The sequence below is a fragment of the Pseudophryne corroboree genome, chromosome 11 (assembly GCF_028390025.1).
Source record: "Pseudophryne corroboree isolate aPseCor3 chromosome 11, aPseCor3.hap2, whole genome shotgun sequence".
Classification (NCBI taxonomy): domain Eukaryota; kingdom Metazoa; phylum Chordata; class Amphibia; order Anura; family Myobatrachidae; genus Pseudophryne; species Pseudophryne corroboree.
Genome location: NC_086454.1, coordinates 237,914,368 through 237,938,067, shown reverse-complemented (window position 1 = coordinate 237,938,067; position 23,700 = coordinate 237,914,368). Strand labels below are relative to the sequence as shown.

General features: G+C 42.7%; 2 pseudogenes; one reads left to right on the top strand and one right to left on the bottom strand.

Annotated features, from left to right (window-relative positions):
• Positions 1–951: 951 nt before the first annotated feature.
• Positions 952–1,070, bottom strand: LOC134971521 (5S ribosomal RNA; annotated as a pseudogene).
• A 510-nt stretch (positions 1,071–1,580) lies between these two features.
• Positions 1,581–1,699, top strand: LOC134971519 (5S ribosomal RNA; annotated as a pseudogene).
• The last annotated feature ends 22,001 nt before the right edge of the window (positions 1,700–23,700 follow it).

Here is a 23,700-nt window from a genome sequence, read left to right as displayed (position 1 = left end):
TCTAGAAGAGCTAAGTTTATGAAATTTTAGAACTGGAGATATAGACTGGCAAAATGACGGCCACTCACTTTACTATAGAAATGAATTGGATGAATGGTAGGCCTCAACCGCATCCTGTCTCATTTTTGCTCATTCCCAGGGATGCATCTCCGGTTAACGGGCATGTAGAGACTTGGTTCTAGTGTCATTCGAAATCTAAATACTTATGATTTCAGAGGAACCTGGAACCCAAGTTTCTATGTGTTCAGGATCAAAAGTTATGACCTGTTGATTAAGCAAAAAAAACGCTTCGCCATTATAAGTCAATGGGACTGATTGGACCAGATTTGAAAAAGAAGAGTTTTTGATCCTGCACCGACCTAGATTCAAAATACGTTACTAATCAAATACTGGCCAGAAGTGGACAATGTGTACGGAAATTCCTATCTGTCCGTATGGCGGTGCGCCCAGAGTCAAAGAAAAAAAATTGTATATACACAAGGAGAAAAGTATGACTCTTGTTTGGGCGCACTCTTGTCTTAGTATCTAAGTATTAATTGCTGGGTGATGTGCCCAACATCAATAAAGTAGTCTTTATTCCTGCTCTTTGGGATACATAAAAACTCATCAAGACATATACAACATAAGTAACTGTGGATAAATCAAGTGGGAGATGTTTACTCCAAATTTGTGGAATGTTCAGATCTTAATTATGCCTGGATAACCGCATATTGGAAGATAGCTACATATTATGCTACTTCCGTCTGCCTAAGATCTGTACAAACTGTGTTTGTATTAATGAACCCTTAATTGGGTTGGATACGTGGGTGGGAAAACCCACACATTGATAGACAATTCTATTTATCGGCCACTGTCATGGAAAGGTCGTGACGGATAGAGGTTCAAAAAGTAGTAGGATTGAGTGTAAGTGGTGATACTGCTGTTGGTGTTGTTTCTATAGGGAAGGAAGTCCTCCTACTTCACTGAGTATTCCCTAGAAGTCGCCCGTCTAGGTACTGACCCAGCCCACCTCCGTTTAGCTTCCAAGATCGGACGAGATTGGGCGTGAACGCAGGGGTATGGTCGTAGGAAGGTTGGACCCTATAGCACCAATGAGAGTGCACCGAAACGGAAGGATTAGGTCCTCCTCAGAAAAAATTAAAGATAGGACTGCGTGGGGAAGAGGGGAAAGCAGCAGTTGGATAGGTGTGAATCTGCTGTGCACATTAGACTGAAGAGGCGTGTCTCCTGAGGGGGCACGTTCCCCAGAATCGTGGATGAGAGTTCACAGAAGGAAGCCTAGTGGGAAAAAGAGGGGGCGCAGAGTAGGAAGATATCTGCAGGGTGGTGAAGATATTGAGTTGAACACCTAAATTACATTCCATTGAATCCCTAGTAGGTTTAAATGTCACTTATGATAGTGGTCGAGAGTTATTAAGTCTGGACAATTAATGATTTTTGTAGTAGGAACTAGTATGTAAGGCAAATAGATTATGCCCTGTATAACAATCACTTGGGTGTCTTGCCCTTAGAAAGCAAAAGCATAGTACACACAGTTTGAAATTTCGGTGCACTCTCATTGGTGCTATAGGGTCCAACCTTCCTACGACCATACCCCTGCGTTCACGCCCAATCTCGTCCGATCTTGGAAGCTAAACGGAGGTGGGCTGGGTCAGTACCTAGACGGGCGACTTCTAGGGAATACTCAGTGAAGTAGGAGGACTTCCTTCCCTATAGAAACAACACCAACAGCAGTATCACCACTTACACTCAATCCTACTACTTTTTGAACCTCTATCCGTCACGACCTTTCCATGACAGTGGCCGATAAATAGAATTGTCTATCAATGTGTGGGTTTTCCCACCCACGTATCCAACCGAATTAAGGGTTCATTAATACAAACACAGTTTGTACAGATCTTAGGCAGACGGAAGTAGCATAATATGTAGCTATCTTCCAATATGCGGTTATCCAGGCATAATTAAGATCTGAACATTCCACAAATTTGGAGTAAACATCTCCCACTTGATTTATCCACAGTTACTTATGTTGTATATGTCTTGATGAGTTTTTATGTATCCCAAAGAGCAGGAATAAAGACTGCTTTATTGATGTTGGGCACATCACCCAGCAATTAATACTTAGATACTAAGACAAGAGTGCGCCCAAACAAGAGTCATACTTTTCTCCTTGTGTATATACAATGGACCAGATTTGAGCCAGAATATCTCTGGGTACAAGAAAGTTATTAGAGAACAGAGATAGTAGTTTTGAAGAGGGCAAGCTCAGCTTTCAGGGGAGCCAATCCCCATATTTTTAGACCTTTAGAAACCGGAGTTACACCGATTGGAAATCCAAGTTAATTTTGAACTAAAGTTCTCAGAATTTGGAATTGAATATCTCCGGTTCTGGATGGGCTAGAAACTAGCTTTCAATGGTACCCAAATGCCCAGGGTCCCGTCTTTCCAACAAGATCAAAGGTACAAGGAGGTGCAAGGAGGTGGAATGCGATCAAACCTCCACTCGCTACTCCGGTTTCCAAAAAGAGGACTTAGTCATTTTTTTTAACTTTTGGCCAGGGGGTCAACTTTGAATGCTTGTATCTCCAATTCCCAGATAGGTAGAAACATGCTTTTTGTGTCCCCTGATAGTTTAGAGTCGTCTTTAATTTTAGACTCTACAAACAAATTTATGACACTAAAGTTGGCAGAGATATCCTGGTTCAACTGTGAATTAATGGGTCCAATTAAAGTCTAGGGAGTTTTGAGTCAATTTTGAACAGTGATATTTCTGGTTCTGGAGGGTCTGTAAACAATAAGAGATATATGTTTTGTAGGCCTGGATCTCCTCACTCAAGAAACCAATCTGCTTGAATATAGAACCCCAGGAACTGGAGTTGCATTGATTGGAATCCGGTGTCCCCAACCATAAACCGCTCCATTATAGTCTATGGGGATTTTGGTCATCTTTGAACGGTTGTACCTCTGGTTCCTGTGTGACTATAAAACCTGTGGTGCTCACAAAAGACTTTGGGTAAAGATCTGGGGTACTCCAACCGTTCTGAGAACTTGACCCCCAATAGGTCCCAGGTAGCCTTGGTAACTGTCTACCCCAAAATTGTGACCCCAAGTTTCCCGACCCCATTTTGGGGATGCTAGTTCCGGGGGGTAGTGAGCCCCACCTGTACCCTTCGTGGACACACAAATTTTTAAACCTTGGTAGGGAGGTCGAGAAAGTATCCTTCTGTCTACTGGCCAAATTAGGGGTTCCTAGCACACCTGGAATGTAAGATATGCACCCTGGAGTAAACCATGTTTCAGTTGAGTGGTTGCGGCAGAGCCCCGGGTAAGTCTATGCAAAGTACCGGTGACTGGTAGTCCTGTATCTCCGGTTCTGGAGGAGCTAATTACATGAAATTGGTGAAATTTGGTGTAAACCGGTCCAGTAGAACTGGATATATAGACTGGCAAAATGACATATTTCTACCCAGGAGAGGATGGGTTAAATTCTGAACAAGTACCGGTGACTGGAAGTACTGTATTTTGGTAATGGATGAGATATATTTATGAAAGTAGCACACCCTGGAGTGGACTGTGTTTCAGTTGAGTGGTTGCGGCAGAGCCCCGGGCAAGTCTATGCAAAGTACCGGTGCCTGGAAGTCCTGGATCTCCATTTCTGGAAGAGCTAATTAAATGAACTTTGGAGGGTTAATAGAAGAGTATCCACCCTACCAGTGTGCCAACTCTGGAGTGATTTTGTCCCACATAACCAGATATACAGACCAGGAAAATCCATTATATCTACCCGGGCTTAGCCTGGGTAAGCCATTCCGACAATACCGGTCCCTGGAAGTCCCATATCTCCGGAACGGAAACTCAGACTATTAAGTGCAACCTCGGATATTAAGCCCAGGGGTGTTGGCTACAAGGGGGTTCCAGTTCTGAGCTGGTGGGTCATTTGATTCCGGAGTTATTGGGCCCCAGACCTGGAGGGCGCAAGCCCCCACTGAAAAATGAAGTCTTAAAGTTGCTTTCACCTGAGATCAGCTGGGGTTTTGGTGGTTTGGCTGCACCAAGCTCTGGAACACACCCCAGAATTAAGCCCCAACCCATTTCTGAAAGTAGATAACCAGGGATATTTAATGGTATTGGTCCCGAATAAGTTGGCCCAGTAGAACTGGAGCAATACCCCTCCCAAACTTAATATTCCACCCCCAGACGCGGATCCGTGAAAGTCTATGGTATTTGTAGGTATATTTAGGAATGATTAATTCCGCTTCTGGGGGTCCAAAAAAAATCTGAGATATATGTTTTGTCAAGCTGAACCTCCCCTTTCAGATGAACCCACCCAGTGAATTTCTAGCCCCCCCAGTTTGCTGGATAATCTGTGTGACTTTTTTGGGGGAGTCAGTTTTGAGGGTGACTGCTTGGTCCAGTTGAGTTTTTCAAAAATCTGAGATAAATGTTTTGCAGGGGAGACTTTGGTCTTCCACTGGTTCATAGGGGTCAGGGTCAAAGGTCATGATCCCTGACCTGTGGAGCTCACGAAAGACTTTGGGCCAAGTTTTGCAGTACCCCAACCCTTCTGAAATCTTGACCCCCAATAAGGACCAGGTAGCCAGGGCGACTGGCTACCCCAAACCTGTGACCGTTAGTTTCTGGACCCCATTTTGGGCGCACTAGGTCCCGGGGGATACTGCCCCCTCAGCCGGTACCATTCCTGGACCCCCAAAATTTTGAACCTCCGTGGACTGGTGGAAGGTCCACCCTGATGTCCACCTGCCAAATTTGGGGTTGCTAGTACCCCTGGAACACAATAAAATCAATGTTGAGTTTGCACCATTTCAGCAAGAGTCACCCTGAAGATGTCATTGCATAGGGTTCACCAATTTGCACACTTCATGTCTCTGTATTTGTGCCTCCCACCCAGAGCTCACACCTTTGCTAAGGTGAGGGTGGGTTACATCTCTACTCTACATTGACTTGTATACTGTAATTTTGGTGTATTCTTTTTCTCTTGAGTGATATTTCTGGTGAGAGTGTCCATTTCAGGTTTTGATCCAGCTAATAAAGACCCTTGGTACAGTCTACCTTGGATTGGTCTACTGAGAAAAATTCTTCTGCGTTCCCAGTTTTAAACTGAATTTACAGTACTGTATATACTAGTGCAGTTGGATATTGTTTGTTTTATATATATATATATATATATATATATATATATATACTGCTCAAAAAAATAAAGGGAACACTAAAATAACACATCCTAGATCTGAATGAATGAAATTTTCTTATTAAATACTCTGTTCTTTACATAGTTGAATGTGCTGACAACAAAATCACACAAAAATTATCAATGGAAATCAAATTTATTAACCCATGGAGGTCTGGATTTGGAGTCACCCTCAAAACTAAAGTGGAAAAACACACTACAGGCTGATTCAACTTTGATGTAATGTCCTTAAAACAAGTCAAAATAAGGCTCAGTAGTGTGTGTGGCCTCCACGTGCCTGAATGACCTCCCTACAATGCCTGGGAATACTCCTGATGAGGTGGCGGATGGTCTCCTGAGGGATCTCCTCCCAGACCTGGACTAAAGCATCCGCCAACTCCTGGACAGTCTGTGGTGCAACGTAGCGTTAGTGGATGGAGCGAGACATGATGTCCCAGATGTGCTCAATAGGATTCAGGTCTGGGGAACGGGCGGGCCAGTCCATAGCATCAATGCCTTTGTCTTGCAGGAACTGCTGACACACTCCAGCCACATGAGGTATAGCATTGTCTTGCATTAGGAGGAACCCAGGGCCAACCGCACCAGCATATGGTCTCACAAGGGGTCTGAGGATCTCATCTCAGTACCTAATGGCAGTCAGGCTACCTCTGGTGAGCACATGGAGGGCTGTGTGGCCCCTCAAAGAAATGCCACCCCACACCATTACTGACCCACTGCCAAACCGGTCATGCTGGAGGATGTTGCAGGCAACAGAACGTTCTCCTTGGCGTCTTCAGACTCTGTCACATCTGTCACATGTGCTCAGTGAGAACCTGCTTTCATCTGTGAAGAGAACAGGCCGCCAGTGGCGATTTTGCCAATCTTGGTGTTCTCTGGCAAATGCCAAACATCCTGCAGGGTGTTGGGCTGTAAGCACAACCCCCACCTGTGGGCGTCGGACCCTCATACCACCCTCATGGAGTCTGTTTCTGATCGTTTGAGTAGACACATGCACATTTGTGGCTTGCTGGAGGTCATTTTGCAGGGCTCTGGCAGTGCTCCTCCTGTTCCTCCTTGCACAAAGGCGGAGGTAGCGGTCCTGCTGCTGGATTGTTGCCCTCCTACGGCCTCCTCCACGTCTCCTGATGTACTGGCCTGTCTCCTGGTAGCGCCTCCATGCTCTGGACACTACGCTGACAGACACAGCAAACCTTCTTGCCACAGGTCGCATTGATGTGCCATCCTGGATGAGCTGCACTACCTGAGCCACTTGTGTGGGTTGTAGGGAGGTCATACAGGCACGTGGAGGCCACACACACTACTGAGCATCATTTTGACTTGTTTTAAGGACATTACATCAAAGTTGGATCAGCATGTAGTGTGTGTTTCCACTTTAATTTTGAGTGTGACTCCAAATCCAGATGTCCATGGGTTAATAAATTTGATTTCGATTGATCATTTTTGTGTGATTTTGTTGTCAGCACATTCAACTATGTAAAGAGCAAAGTATTTTATAAGAATATTTCATTCATTCAGATCTAGGATGTGTTATTTTAGAATTCCCTTTATTTTTTTGAGCAGTGTATGTATATATATATATATATATATGTGGAGAGAGTTTTATAGGTCAGTGCGCTTAGTCTAACGTCCAAATGTTCCTTTGAAGGAAGGGGTCGTCAGAAAGTCCTGCTGTTTGGACTTAATCGGTCGTGAATGCTCCGTCAATGAACACCTCCCAAGCTTCTTTGGTGGCTGCTCAGTTCTTCAAAATATGACTTGGGTATATTCAGTCATGCAATTCTGTAGAGGCAGGGGAGAAGAACAAGCGCCATATGGTGTAGTATTTTAAATAAATAGGAGTATTAAATGCTGATTGAAGCCTGAGGAAGCCCTGGAGGCGAAACGCGTTGAGACTGACCTACCTACTGCTTATACCAATCAGCATTAGCAGGCGATTGTTTGAGCCAATACATCATACTGGACCGACTTGATCCACCTGGATATAAGTATATCCCATATGCTATATTGAATTTTTCTTTTGGTACGCATGAAATATAGGGGAGGGTTCCCTAAGATATATCCGAGGTTACTACACTATATGGCGATGATCTTTGTCTCCTAACATATAGGTGGGGAACAGCCACCAAGAATAGAGTGAGACAGACAGGCCTGATCTCAAGAATCCATCCGGTACTTACATTTTATACACGTATTTAATACTCCTATTTATTTAAAATACTACACCATATGGCGCTTGTTCTTCTCCCCTGCCTCTACATATATATATATATATATATATATATATATTACTTATAAACAACCGCACAGTCTATTCCTTATTCACTTCAAGGTGCTGCCTTATAGTCTGCCCCAATGGTACAGGTATAAACAAAAAAAAATCCAATGCAAAGGCACTAAATCTTCATCATAAGACAAAAGTTTTTTTTTATTATTGTACATTTCTTCATCACCATCCAGTTGGGAACTTTAAAATCATTTGGAGAGTGGCTCTTAAACAATGCTCTATATGTCCATCTCACAAGTATAACCTGGCAAATCCCTGCCTTTGAGAGCATCAATCACAGCTTTTGTACTTGTGTGGGGGGTGGGGTGGGGGGGGGAGCTGGACTGACATGTGGTGCGGACTAGCCCTGTGCTGGGCGTCCCTCCGCATGTGAGGGATGATGATCATAGCTGTGCTAAATTTAGCACAGCTACGATCAACTCGGAATGACCCCCATAGTCATTTACACCAAAGTAGCACCAACTCAGATCGCAGTAGCACACGCCAGGACTTCTCAGAGCACTATGAAAACCAAAACATTATAAATAATAAACAAAGGAAAATCATAAATTAAATTAAATAAAAAATAATTAATAAAAATAAAGAATAAAAAATAAATATAAAAATAATAAACCATACCATGTGATTCCAGGTGTCGTCACTCAGTCCTGCTCAAGATCCATGTGTATAATGTGCATTGTGCAATATTCAATCTATACTGTCTAAATCATCCACAGGTCCCAACAGCCAAATATTATACATAGGCAGTCAATATCATGTATGACTCACAGGTATTAGTTAAAAAGGCACATACAACCTTACATATAAACATGAATCAACATAATATACAAACATATACAAAAAATATACACAAAAATGACCCACATAAATTGCATAAATTATGGCCAGTGTGACTGAACAGATTACAAGAAACAGCGAAAGTTAATTTTTTCATTTAAGCCCCTAAGGGATTATGTATTCAAATAAAAAATCCATTATGCTTCCTTCTGAAGCAACAAACGTCCTCTGTCACCACCTCTATCCATTATAGGAACATGGGCCCTCATTCCGAGTTGATCGCTCGCTAGCTGCTTTTAGCAGCATTGCAAACGCTAGGCCGCCGCCCTCTGGGAGTGCGAATGAAAGATTAGCAGAATTGCTACTAAATATTTTCTTGCAGTTTCTGAGTAGCTCCAGACCTATGCCTAGATTGCGATCAGTTCGGTCCATTTAGTTCCTGGTTTGACGTCACAAACACGCCCTGCGTTGGGCCAGCCACTCCCCCATTTCTCCAGCCACTCCCGCATTTTTCCCTGACACGCCTGCGTTTTTTAGCACACTCCCGGAAAACGCTCAGTTACCACCCAGAAACGCCCCTTTCCTGTCAATCACTCACCGATCAGCAGTGCAACTGAAAAGCGCCGCACAGACAACAGCAAAACTGCTAAGTTTTTCATTAAATAACTAAGCGCATGCGCGCTGCGTACTATGCGCATGCGCATTTAGCAACAAATCGCAGCGTAGCAAAAATCGGCACTGAGCAATCAACTCGGAATGACCACCATGGTCAATAATCATTCTTTTGAGGGAGGATATCTGATGTCCCATCTCAAAAAAATGGTGGGCCACTGGTTTGTCACTATGGCCTTTGATCACTGCTTGCCTAACCGATAGGCGATGAGTCGCCATACGTTCCCTGAAGGTTGTCGTGGTCTTCCCCACATAATACAACCCACAGAAGGACATCAGGATATAGACAATAAAAACTCATTGCATCTATAACATAGGGCTTGATCGGGATCTTCCTGCACATATGTAGATGTGCAAAGGTTTTCCCAGTAAGCATGCCATTTCATGTCGTGCACCCCACACACTTGAAGCATCCAAACTTCTTTGTTTTGAGCCATGTATTTTGGGTCCTCGGCTCTTAGTTGGTTGCATCAATAGTTGTTTCAAATTGGGGCCTTGTGCAAAAGAAATGAATGGCCTTTTACCAATATTTTTTAATGATTTACTGTCCGTACCAATGATCGGCCAGTTGAAAACACCGGAGCGTTGACATCAAACTGGGTGGTGGCAACCATTCTGTCCAGCTCCTTCTTAGGACTTCCAGTTTGTCCCTGCCTAAAGATTTGTCTCTCTCTCATAAGTGCTCTCTTTACAACCCTAGGCGATATATATATATTGTATATATGTATTGGTATACCTTGAGGAAGGGGCCCTGCCCCGAAACGTCGCTCTTGTCAATACAATTTGCTTTTTGTATTAAGCCTCTGGAGTGCCTTATTGTCTGCCATTGATTGGATTTTTATATATATATATATATATATATATATATATAAATTTCCATGAAAAGAGCTGCAGCACACTTCCAAGTCAATGTGTAGGTGCCAGGTCAGATAAATAATACAGTACTGTCCATAAACTAGAGAATCCCACAGGAACCAAGTTCAGGATAGACCAGCACACTATTCAATCATGAGAAAATCTTTCTGTATTTTTGTAAAGTGCAAAAAATCAAATGCAAACATGCAGCACAAGTAATTCAGCAGCAAAGTCTCATATGCAATAGTATACTCAACATCCCAAACGGGATGTTGAGTATACTATTGCATATGACACTTTGCTGCTGCTGAATTACTTGTGCTGCATGTTTTCATTTGATTTTTTGCACTTTACAAAAATACAGAAAGATTTTCTCATGATTGAATAGTGTGCTGGTCTGTCCTGAACTTGGTTCCTGTGGGATTCTCTAGTTTATGGACAGTACTATATATATATATATATATATATATATATATATATATATATATATATATACTTTAACCAAAAAAAATCTCCATTCTCTGCACCTCACCCTGTGCAGCACAGAACAGTTGGACTAATTCAGAACTGAACGCTAGGGTGCATTTTTTGCATCCCTACGATCAGGTAGTCGCCGCCTACAGGGGGAGGGGGTAGTTGCTGTGCAGGGGTGCAACCGCATGTGCAGAGAGCTGCACAAACTTCTGCACAGCTCAGGACTTACTCTTCCAGTGCGATCATCCGGCCCAGAGCTGACGTCAGGAACCCTCCCTTCCAATGGCTGGACACACCTGCGTTTTTCTGGACACTCCCTGGAAATGGTCAGGTAACACCCACAAATGCCCTCTGCCCTTCAATCTTCTTGTGATCGCCGATGCGATCACTTTCTTCATTAATCCCATCGCTGTCCGGCAATTCCCGTCACAGGGTGGGAAGGGGCGACGTGCCTGTGCATTGTGGAGCATACTCATGCGCAGTTCTGACCTGATCGCAGCGCTGCAAAAAAACGTAGCATGCGATCAGGTCTGAATGACCCCCAGTGTGAGTAGCTTTATTCATGCATCATTTTCTGTATAGTACAGCAAATCCACAAGAACATACAAGTTCTCCATACTCCACATGACCTCAGCGGCTATAGCAGCAATGCATTATGGTAACCCTGCTAGCCCCACCTTTGCATGACCTCATTGTTTTTAGCCATCAAAGCATCTCCTTTAAATGACAAAAAGGTGAAAAACTGAGCATAACACTGAAAAACATGGCTTATGTCTGCAAGGGTTCAACCTGGTAATTTCCCAGGTATGATGTGTAGTGTGAGATGGGGTCCATAAGCAAAATCCTGGGTTGGTCCTGGTTTGAAAATCCTGGGTCTGCGCAACCAAATTCCCAGAGCATATGTCTGAAAGGGCTATAATAGAGGTAGAACATATTTTATCAAAGATAAATGAATCTGGCTAAGTGGCACATACTTTATGATCTCATGTTCCATGTGTAGACTTTCACTTAAATTATACTTGACTATACTGTATTTGACTATTTTTGTTGTTGTTTGTCACATGTTTTTCAGAAAATGATGGGTGTTACATGGCATTACACATGCTTCAAGCTAGCAATGGTGTGGTCTCTAAAGTTCTAAATATAATTCCCATATTCAATATATATTTTTTATAATATGTGAAATCAGAGCTGTAGAAAGACCATACAGAATCCGAGGCATGATAGTGGTCTGGGGTCCCCTATTAATGTCAAGAGAGGAAACACGGCAGTGCATTTCAGCAATCATTATGTTGACATAATGGGGCAGATGTATTAAGCTTGGAGCAGGCATAAAGAAGTGATAAAGCGATGATAAGTGCAAGGTGATAACACACCATCCAATCAGCTCATAACTGTCAATTTACATATTAGAGCTGATTGGCTGGTGTATTATCACCTTGCATTTATCACCGCTTTATCATTTCTTTATGTCTTCTCCAGGTTTAATACATCTGCCCCAATGTGTGTAGGGAATAGCCCTTGGTTTTCAGCACAAGGCTGGTTGCTCCATTGGGGGAAGGCATTTTATTTCTGGGGTCCCAACTTTTTAAGGACTTCCAGCCTTGGGCTGATCAGTTTGGAAATGAATAACTTGTGGCTGGGGGATCCCATGGTGTTTGTCTCCCTGCTATAGTGCCTTCCACCCCCCACCTGCCCAGCTGGTTCAGCTTGGTATTGGTTATGGGAAAATAGTGGGAACCCAATGCTGTTTTTTCAATATCAGCCTATGCTGAGAGGTGCAGGGCTGATTATGGATTTGGAGAATGCCAATTTCTAGGAGCTTTTAACAGCTGACAGCTTTTAGCAGCAACTGCTTAGTTGACACTTTAACTTTCTACCTTTTAACTGTCGACCTTATGACCCTACATCTTATCCTGAAGCCTAAAAGAAATAATGACTTCCGAAAATACTCCCAGAATTTATAGCAAAGAAATATACATGCTGTACGTATGTATGTATATATATGTGTGTGTGTGTGTGTGTGTGTGTGTGTGTATATATGTATATATATATATATATATATATATATATGTGATGTGCGGCGGGCACTTTTCGTGTGTTAGTTTTGGATCTGGATCCCCGCTCGTGTTTTGTATCTTGATTGGTTTGGCCAAAACCACACTTTCGGGTTTTGGTTTTTTTTGGGGATCTGGATGATTTTTGAAAAAAACACAAAAACAGCTAAAATCACAGAATTTGGGGGTAATTTTGTTCCTACGGTATTATTAACCTCAATAGCATTTGTTTCCAGTCTATTCTGAACACCTCACAATATTGTTTTTAGGCCCAAAGGTTGCACCTAGGTCACTGGATGACTAAGCTAAGTGACACAAGTGGGTGGCACAAACAGCCGGCCCATCTAGGAGTGGCACTGTAGTGGCAGACAGGATGGCACTTTTAAAAACTAGGCACAAAACAGCACATAATGCAAAGAAAAAGAAAAAGAGGTGCAAGATGGAATTGCCCTTGGGACCTCCCACCCACCCTTATGTTGTTTAATCATGACATGCACACCTTAACAAACCAATCATTTCAGCTACAGGGTCTGCCACACAACTGTGGCTGAAATGACTGATTTGTTTGGGTCCCCACAAAAAAAGAGCAATTAATCCCCCCACCAAAACAGAAGCAATTTATCTCTCCTTGCACAAACTGGCTCTACAGAGGCAAGATGTCGTCCTCATCCTCTGATTCCTCACCCCTTTTAGTGTGTACATCCTCCTCCTCACAGAGTATTAATTCGTCCCCACTGGAATCCACCATCACAGGTCCCTGTGTACTTTCTGGAGGCAATTGCTGGTAAAGGTCTTACTGGAGGAATTTTTAATACATTTTGATGAACATCATCTTCTCCACATTTTGTGGAAGTAACCTCCTACGCCAATCGCTGACAAGGTTACCGGCTGCACTAAACACTCTTTCTGAGTACACACTGGAGGGGGGGCAACTTAGGTAAAATAAAGCCATTTTTTTTTCAAGGGCCTCCAAATTGCCTCTCTTTCCTGCCAGTATACATACAGACTGTCTGGCATGCCTTCTTGGCTGCTGTTACCCATATAATCCTCCACCATTCTTTCAATGGTAACAGCATCATATGCAGTGACAGTAGACATGTCAGTAATTGTTGGCAGGTCCTTCAGGCCGGACCAGATGTCAGCACTTCCTCCTGACTGCCCTGCATCACCGAGAGCGGGTGGGCTTGGAAATGTAATCCTTTTCCTCGCAGCCCCTGGTGCGGGAGACAATGAAGGAGGAGCTGTTGATGGGTCACGTTCCGGTTGAGCTGACAATTGTCTCACCAGCAGGTCTTTGAACCTCTGCAGACTTGTGTCTGCCAGAAAGAGAGATACAACGTAGGCTTTAAACCTAGGATCGAGCACAGTGGTCAAAATGTAGTGCTCTGATTTCAACAGATTGACCACCCTTGAATCCTGGCAAAGGGAATCAAGGGCTCCATCCACAAGTCCCACATACGTAGCAGAATCGCTCCATCTTAGCTCCTCCTTCAATTTCTCCAGCTGCTTCTGGGAATGACCTGACTCAAGCTGGCAGTGTCTGAACTGACTTCACGTGTGGCAAGTTCGAAGTGTTGGAGATCCTTGCACAAGACGGAAATCATTCTCCACTGTGCTTGAGTCAGGTGCATTCTCCCTCCTTTGCCTATATTGTAGTTGTGTAAGGCTCCGGAGCCTTACCTCCTGTGGGTGCTCCTGCGGGTTACCATCCTGCTGGTTGGTGCGGCTGCGGCTGCAGGGAGCTGCTGGCGGTGGGTCCTCCTGGATAGATGTGCGGCTGCCAAGGGCTAGGGGTTGAGGGTCTGGAGAGCCGGGCGCTGAGGCGGGGATCGCTGTGGTAAGGTCCTCTAGTGGTGACACAGTATTGTGTGTCAGAGACAGAAACTGGCTAAAGCTGTTTGCTAACAGCTAAGTAGGTCTCCTGTGCTGGGGGTAACCATGTTGGAGACCAGAGTATTTACCAATGAAGTTCCCAATCTGTGTCCAGACAATCCTGCGTGTTCTCCCCTTAAAAAAGGGCCTGGCTCAGAGGGAGAGTGCCAGTGCTTCAAGTTACCTCCTTGTGAAAGGTTCTCCAGCTCTGTGCTCCCAGGTTACTTCTGGTTCCCTGGTCCTGGTTGCTCTCATCCATCGGTTAACTAAACGCTGCTGCAGTCCTGCTGTCTAAGTCCGTTGCCACTCGTGGAAGTGCTCATAGGGTACCAGGTCGTAGAGGAGCTCCAGGTGCTAACGGTGGTTCCTACAGACGTCTTCATTTCTTCAAAGTCCAAGTTCTTCAGCCTCATCTTTCAATCACAAACCACAGTCTTTATTTCATCAAATTCCAAGTTCTTGAGCCTCATCTTTCAATCACAAACCACATCCTCATTTCTTCAAAGTCCAAGTACTTCAGCCTCGTCTTTTAATCATAAAACACAGTTTTCAGTTCTTCTTTACCGGAGTTCTTCAGCTTCACTCTTCAAGTTATTTAACCATAGACTCTAATTCTTCCAGTTTCTTCAATTTGTCCAATATTCGTGTACAGCCTGATTATTCATTAAAACTACAGTTCTCTTCCTACGAAGTCCTCCTTTTCTTTACGCCCTCCGGCCAATGTTAACACTTAGTTTGGCTTCCACTCCATGAGGAGGAATTACATTCAGCCACCTCGTTGACTCTACTCACAGGTAGCTGTCCCTTCAGCTAAAACTCGATTTTCGGAACCCCAACTTACGCCGAGTGTGATAAGGTGGATGTATAGGCTTGAATGGCCTTTTGCTGCTTCTCCATCCTCTGAAGCATATAGAGTGTTGAATTCCACCTCGTTACCACCTCTTGCTTCAGGTGATGGCAGGGCAGGTTCAGGAGTGTTTGCTGGTGCTCCAGTCTTTGGCACGCGGTGGCTGAATGCCGAAAGTGGCCCACAATTTTTTGGGCCACCAACAGCATCTCCTGCACGCCCCTGTAATTTTTCAAAAAATTCTGCACCACCAAATGAATTGCATGTGCGAAACATGGAAAGTGCTGGAATTTGCACAGATGTAATGCACGCACAATATTGGTGGCATTGTCCGATATCACAAATCCCCAGGAGAGTCTAAATGGGATAAGCCATTGTGCGGTGATGTCCCTCAGTTTCCGTAAGAGGTTGTCAGTGGAGTGCCTCTTACGGAAACCAGTGATACACAGCGTAGCCTGCCTAGGAACGAGCTGGCATTTGTGAGATGCTGCTACTTGTCCTGCTGCTGTTGTTGCTGCGGGAGGCAATACATCTACCCAGTGGGCTGTCACAGTCATGTAGTCCTTAGTTTGCCCTGCTCATCTTGTCCAAATGTCCATGGTTAAGTGGACACTGGGTACAGCTGCATTTTTCAGGACAATGAGGACACTTTTCTTTATGTACCTGTACAGTCCGGGAATCGCTTTCCTAGTGAAGTGGAATCTAGAGGGAATTTGGTACAAGGGACACACTACCTCCATCAATTGTTTAAATCCAAGTGCACCAATAGTGGATACCAGATGCATGTCTAACACCAACATAGCTGTCAAGGCTACAGTTATCCGCTTTGCAACAGGATGACTGCTGTCATATTTCATCTTCCTCACAAAGGACTGTTGGACAGTCAATCCTTAGTTGAAGTAGTACAAGTGGTCTTCCAACTTCCCCTCTGGAATGACAATCGACTCCCAGCAGCAACAAAAGCGGTAGGCGTACCACTCAAGTATCCATCGGAGGAATCCCGATTAGGAGAGGACTCGTCAGTCATGCCAGTGACATGGCCTGCAGGACTACTGATGTTCCTGACTGAGGAGGAAATTGACATTAAGGGAGTTGGTGGTGTGGCTTGCAGGAGCTTGGGTACAAGAGGAAAAAGGGATTTAGGTGTCAGTGGACTGCTTACGCTCTTACACAAAGTTTCTGAACTTGACAATGACTTCTGATGAATGCACTGCAGGTGATGTATAAGGGAGGATGTTCCTATGTGGTTAACGTACTTACCCCTACTTATTACGGATTGACAAATGCAACACACGGATTGACTCCTATTGTCCGGATTTGTGGAGAAATAATTCCACACTGAAGAGGTGGTTTTTTTTGTGTTTTGCCCAGGCATGCAATGGGCTTATTCATCCCACGGACAACAACTCTCTCTTCCCCGGTTCCTGATTTAAACAAAAAACATCCCCATTAGAATCCTCCTCATCAACTTCCTCCTCAGCGCCAGCAACACCCATATCCTCATCCTGTTGTACTTCAACAGTGACATCTTTAATTTGAATATCAGAAACTGGACTGTGGGTGCTCCTTCCAGCACTTGCAGAGGGCATGCAAATGGTGGAAGGAGCCACCTCTTACCGTCCAGTGTTGGGAAGGTCAGGCATCGCAACCGCCGACAGACTTGGACTCACCTTGGGGATTTGTAATACCATCTTAGAACCACAGTTCTTTGCTGTGCTTTTGCCAGCTTAACTCTTATCATTTTTGTAGTGGGAGGATGAGGGCTTCCATCGTCATGTGAAGCTGAACCACTAGTCATGAACATAGGCCAGGGCCTTAGCCGTTCCTTACCACTCCGTGTCGTAAATGTCGTATTGGCAAGTTTATGTTTCTCCTGAGACCATTTAAATTTATTTTTTTGGGTCATTTTACTGAACTTTGGCTTTTTGGATTTTACATGCCCTCTACTATGACATTGGGCATCGGCCTTGGCAGACGGCGTTGATGGCATTTCATCATCTATGTCATGACTGGTGGCAGCAGCTTCAGCACTAAGAGGAAGTGGTTCTTGATCTTTTCCTATTTTATCATCCAAATTTTTGTTCTCCATTATTTTTGTGGAGTTATATAACAATATGCGGCACAGGAGAGAATACCCCTACACCCCACAGGGCAAACCCTGTAAAATTTATTTGGATGAAATATTAATAACCTCTTTATTTGAAGTAAATAATATACAGCACAGGATAGCACCACTGCACTTATATGGCAGTACCACTGGACTGGACTTATACAGCAGTACCACTGGACTGGACTGGACTTATACAGCAGTATCACTGGACTAATTTGACAGTACAACTGGACTTAAATGGCAGTATCAATGGACTTATACGGCAGTATCACTGGACTTATATAACAGTACCACTGGACTTATATGGCAGTACCGCTGGACTGGATTTATACGGCAGTACCACTGGACTTATACGGCAGAATCATTGGACTCATACAGCAGTACCACTGGACTGATATGGCAATACCACTGGACTTATATGGCAGTACCACTGGACTTATGTGGCAGTACCACTGGACTTATACGGCAGTATCACTAGACTTATGTGGCAGTACCACTGGACTTATACGGCAGTATCACTGGACTTATATGGCAGTACCACTGGACTTATACGGCAGCACTTCTCGACTTATACGGCAGTATCACTGGACTTATACGTCAGTACCACTGGACTTATACGGCAGTACCACTGGACTGGATTTATACAGCAGTACCACTGGACTTACAAGGCAGTATCAATGGACTTATATGGCAGTACCACTGGACTTATATGGCAGTACCACTGGACTTATATGGCAGTACCACTGGACTTATATGGCAGTACAACTGGACTTATACGGCAGTACCACTGGACTTATACAGCAATGCTACTGGACTGGATTTATATGGCAGTACCACTGGACTTATACAGCAGTATCAATGGACTTTTACGGCAGTTCCACTGGACTTATACGGCAGTACAACTGGACTTATACAGCAGTATCACTGGACTCGATTTATACAGCAATACCACTGGACTTATATGGCAGTACCACTGGACTGGACTTAATTGGCAGTACCACTGGACTTTTATGGCAGTATCACTGGACTTAATTGGCAGTACCTCTGGACTTTTACGGCAGTATCACAGGACTTATATGGCAGTAACACTGTACTGGACTTATACGGCAGTACCACTGGACTTATACAGCAGTACCACTGGACATATACGGCAGTATAACTGGACTTATATGGCAGTACCACTGGACTAACACGGCAGTTATATTGGAATTATATGGCAGTACCACTGGACTTATAGGGCAGTACCCCTGCACTTATACAACAGTACCCCTGGACTTATGCAACAGTACCCATGGACTTATACGACAGTACCCCTGGACTTAAACGGCAGCACCACTGGACTCATGGAAGCACAGGACACCACCACTGGAATTATGGCAGCACAGGACACTACCACTGGACTGATGCAGCACAACACAGCACCACTGCACTGTAATTATACAGCAGCACCACTGGGCTTATGGCAGCACATGACACCACCACTGTGACTGGACTGATGCAGCACAAGAGACCACCACTGGACTGATGCAGCCAAGACAGCACCACTGGACTGAACTTATACAGCAGCACTGGGCTTATGGCAGCACAGGACACCACCAATGTGATTCGACTGATGCAGCACAAGACACCACCACTGGACTGATGCAGCACAAGACAGCACTGGAATGACACATAAGAGTAGGTCGGCACACCACTTTCCCACCCAGATAGACACTGAGGAGAGAGAGACATCCTCTCACTACACTCTCCAGGACTGGAGTGAAAATTGCGGTGACGTGTGGCTCCTTATATGTAATCCAAAACCAGCGAGAATCCAGCAGTGGGATGATGACATTTTGCCTCGTTCTGGTTTCCAAGTCTGGCGGGAAGCCCCGAGCCGGGCTCGGATCCAGGCTCGGGACTTGAAGTTCGAGGGGGTTCAGTTCTCAGAGAACCGAACCAGCTCATCTCTAATATATATATATATATATATATATATATATACACAAAGGTTTGTGAAGGTGACACTCACAGGTAAATAATCAGACGTAGACCATATATAACTTTTATCCTTTAGGAAGGCACCGGGTTATTTGTATTAAAGGAAGCAAGGAGTGGCGGTTATACAAATACACTATATATATATATATATATATATATATATGTGTGTGTGTGTGTATATCAGACAAAAGGGGTTTAAATAAATTGGTTAAATCAGAGGGATATAATCACTTTGTTTGAAGGACCAGTTTTGCTTGTTTTCAAGTGTTTGGGAGCAAATGGTCTCATACATCACCAGATCTTGGTTCCGGCCACCCAGATTGGACATATATATCTGTAGGTGTGTAGTCAGCCTTAGACACCAAAAGTATAAAACTTTTTTACTACAAGGTAACTTTCTCCGCATTTTTGTTACACAATTTAAACATATTATTTCAACCAGCAATTCTTGTAAATGTATAAAAAGACAAAATTGACAGAATGACATCTCTTGGTTCCATTTGTAGTACCTTATAATAACTCTACAAGGTTTACATACAGTTTTAATCGAGTTCAAAGATTTATCTATCCTAATCAGTGCAGGACAATACGCATAGAATAAATGTGACCCTCTTGCAATAGATCATTCGTATGTGCCGGAAAATGTGTCTGCCTCAGGTGATATTGTATTTTTTTCAACTTAAAGACTTTATAAATCAATTAAACTTTTAGCCACTGAACTGTTATTGAAATGATCAATTCATCTATCAAGCCTGTTGAGAGTATACAAATCATGCAGGCTCCTGAAATACTGACAAGCAGCACTAGATTCTGCACCATTCATTTCACCTCTAAGAACTGTCAGTGACCAAACCCTTAAGTGAAAGTCAATAAACCCTGAACTGAACAATCTTATTCATATAAAAAAAGAGCTGATACATAATATAATGTATGATAATATAGCATATGTATTTACTTCTATGTGCCTCTGCCAAATATAGAGAGGCATAATTATAGTATTCCTTTCTATAAGGAAAGTTTAGTGAATTAAGATCTCCAGTTTCAACCAAGGTGACGGTAATCAAAGAGCAACTGTAAACCTAAAGTGGTATTTCAATTGTATGCCATAAAAAGTAATAAATCCAAATTTAGCCTTTTCAGCTGCTTCTGTTTAGCTTATGGTTTATAGTATTCTGAAAACTTTTTTATTAAAGATTTTCTAAGTTATAGTGGGGTATACAATTTGGTGCAAACAAACATCAGGACCATAAAAAAGTTTTTTTCACGATTTTTCAAGATGTTTTTCCAATATTTTTTGGTAGACGATCTAATTAGGTGAACCAAAAAAAAAACCTCTTGAAAATACACTGGTTCAGTGAAAGCTGTGAGATTTCCCTAGAAATTGTGCTGTTTTCGTACAAAAATGGGTCTGATTTCGGGGATTTGGTTTCACCTCCCTGAGGCAGGTGAAACAAAATCCCTGATTAGCCATGGCTCGTGCCAGTTTTTGGGGCTAATTGGATAGCCCACGGCTCATTGAATACCCCCATAGTCATTACAAAACAAACATGTTTTGTCCCATATCCAAAAATATACTGGTAGGTTAGTTGGCTCCCAACAAAAATGAACCCTAGTTTGTATGTGTGTGCATGTACGTGTGGTAGGAAACATTAACTGTAAGCTCCACTAAGGCAGGGACTGATGTGAATGGGCAAATATTCTCTGTAAAGCTCTGCGGAAAATGTGTGCGCTATATAAATAACTGGTAATAACTAATAAATAAATAATATTGAGACAATCATCTAGTCATCACTAAGTCATAAAATTTTATAATCTAATCTCATATATATCTAAATAAATAAATTATAATGAAAAATTGTAAGTGTTTTTTGTAACGTGATATTAGATCAAACTTTAGGACTTGGGGGGTGAATCAGACCTTATCGCTGCTGTGTGTTTTTGCACAGTGGGCAAACAGCAATAGACAGCGCATGCATATGCACCGCAATGCACACTCACATCAGCCAACAACGGGCTTCGCCAGTCAGCGACAGGATGGTGCGAAAATTTCATTTGCACAGGCGTTCGCTAGGTGATTGACAGGAAAAGGCCATTTGTGGGTGATAACTGACCATTTACTGGGAGTGCCCGGAAAAATGCATGCGTTCCCAAGCATTTTTAGGGAGGGTGTCTGACACCCGCTCTGGCCTTAATCAGCCTGTTCTCATCGGACTGTAGGAGTACGTCCTGGGCTGCCCAGAGACTGCACACAATGGATTTTTGCAGGTCGGCGTACACATGCGATTGCACACTTGCACAGCTTGGGTGACAACTATCTGAACGCAGAACAGCAAAGTTAGCAGCCCAACAATCAGGTCTGATTCACCCCCTTGGTGAGGAGTAGTTTATTGGTAATAATGCTCTTACTGTATATCTAAAATTACAGATTTGAAAGATACAGTAATTTACCCACTTTTTCACATGAATGTATACCCCTTAATGTACAGTATACATAACTTACAGTAAGTATAATGTTGACTCAGTGCATAAACATAAACCGTACATGTGTATACATTTCCCTGGTCAATTTTCACTGTCTTTAAATCTTGAACAGAGGCATGCTGGGGTAAATGTAGTCAGCCGGATGTTTTAAAAAAGCAATCCTATAAAAGGCGAAACTACTGTAGATTGATTTTGCCTTTTAACTGATTGCCACTTTAAAACATCGGACAGACTGGCCAGGAACTTTCTGATGTCTGCAAGTTAGCCTGCAGACTATTATATTTACCCCACTATCTTCCACATTAATAATGCTAAACAATTTTGTATCATCTATAAATATGAAAACTTTACTCACTAGTGAGCATATGTACTAAGTCTTGGAGATAAAGTGGAGAGAGCTAAAGTACCAGCAAATGAGTTCCTACTGTAACTACCATGTTACAGGCTGTGTTTGAAAAATTACAGATAGCAGCTGAGTAGTTGGTAGTTTTACGCTCTACACTTTATCATTCGCCAAGGCTTAGTGCAACTGTCCATTGGTCTTATACAAGTGAATTATTTAGAAAAAATGTAAAAGAACAAGAACAAGGGGTCTGATTATGATTTGCATGCAATGCTAGTGTTCATGCAACAAAGCAATTATTGGTAGACTGCACACATGCCGCAATGGCACTGCCCACACATCAAGTACCGCTGCGATGATGCTCGCAAAGAGGATTTAAACACATAGTGATTGAGAGGTAGGTACTGTGGAGTGGCGGCAAAAACTCAGGCATGTCATGGCTGTTTTCAAGGCGTATTTCTGATTACAGCTGCAAGCATGTACATAGAGAAACATGGCACCAGTGTCGCTACTGCTACGGCCAGTCTGTGTGACCATAGACTCACTCAGGGAGCCTATGTTCCACGTTGATGCTGCATATGTGTATGAAGTTGCTTATCATTTTGTGATGGCTCCGATTGGTATCTCTATTCTTTTCTGGGTGGCTCCTTCACTTGCGATGATTAGCAAGTCCATAGGTTGAAAAATCGCAGCTACGTAGGCATGTGCACACAAATGGAAATCAGGCCCTATCACTTATACCTGTGTTAACCCAGTAACTATTGTAATCCAGTAACTATTGTAATCAGATCTAAATACCCAAAACATGATGAGGCATGTTTTGTGCCACTAAAACATGTTTGTTTGGACTTCAGTTTTGATTTGTTTGAGGAATTTATGTAAATATTAAATAGTTTTTTTAAATTTGCAAAGTGGGAACAAAAGTTCTGATAAAAGCTATTGAACAAAATAAGGGAATACTTGTCTGATTAAGGAGTATGTGCAGGTATGTGTAAACATATTAAAGCACATGAGTATCCTTAACCATGTGATACTGTATGGACTACTGCAATAGGTTCTGTATCACATGAATGGTGTTAAGCAACATATTAACAATATAGGAGAATGGAAAAATTGAAGCTAGAAAATTATACACTGGTAAGCCTAACATAAAATATTTATAAAAAAAAATATATATATAAATATATATATATATATATATATATATATATATACAGTATGTATATATATATATATATATACTGTATGAAAACTATGTTATGCTATGAAGAAATATATTATAGCAAATACATTCATAATACTGTGTTGCCATAGTTTCATTGTGTCATTCCAATCTTATCTTCATGAGGAGCTAAGCTGCAATGGGGTTTTGTACAATATACAGTATGTGATAGATTTATTTGAAAATATTTACTATTGTTCCATACGGCAGATTTATACATTTGAAGAAAATATTAAAACTAGGGGAAAATGTTTGTAGAGGGTTTGATAACCATCTTAAGAATAGAATGAGAGTGATGTTACACATGGAACATATACAGACTGGGAAACAATTGGCATAACTACCACATGTATCAGGATTATGCCTTTTAGTTTTTGCAATTTGTGTTAATGACTTTCTATGTAACCAAAAAGTAAAGTGTCAATAACTACAGTTGACACCAAACTAGGTGCCCCGTGAAGTTGTGAAATTGTGATCAGTGTGATAACCAGGCAAAAACAGTGCTACCCAGTACTAC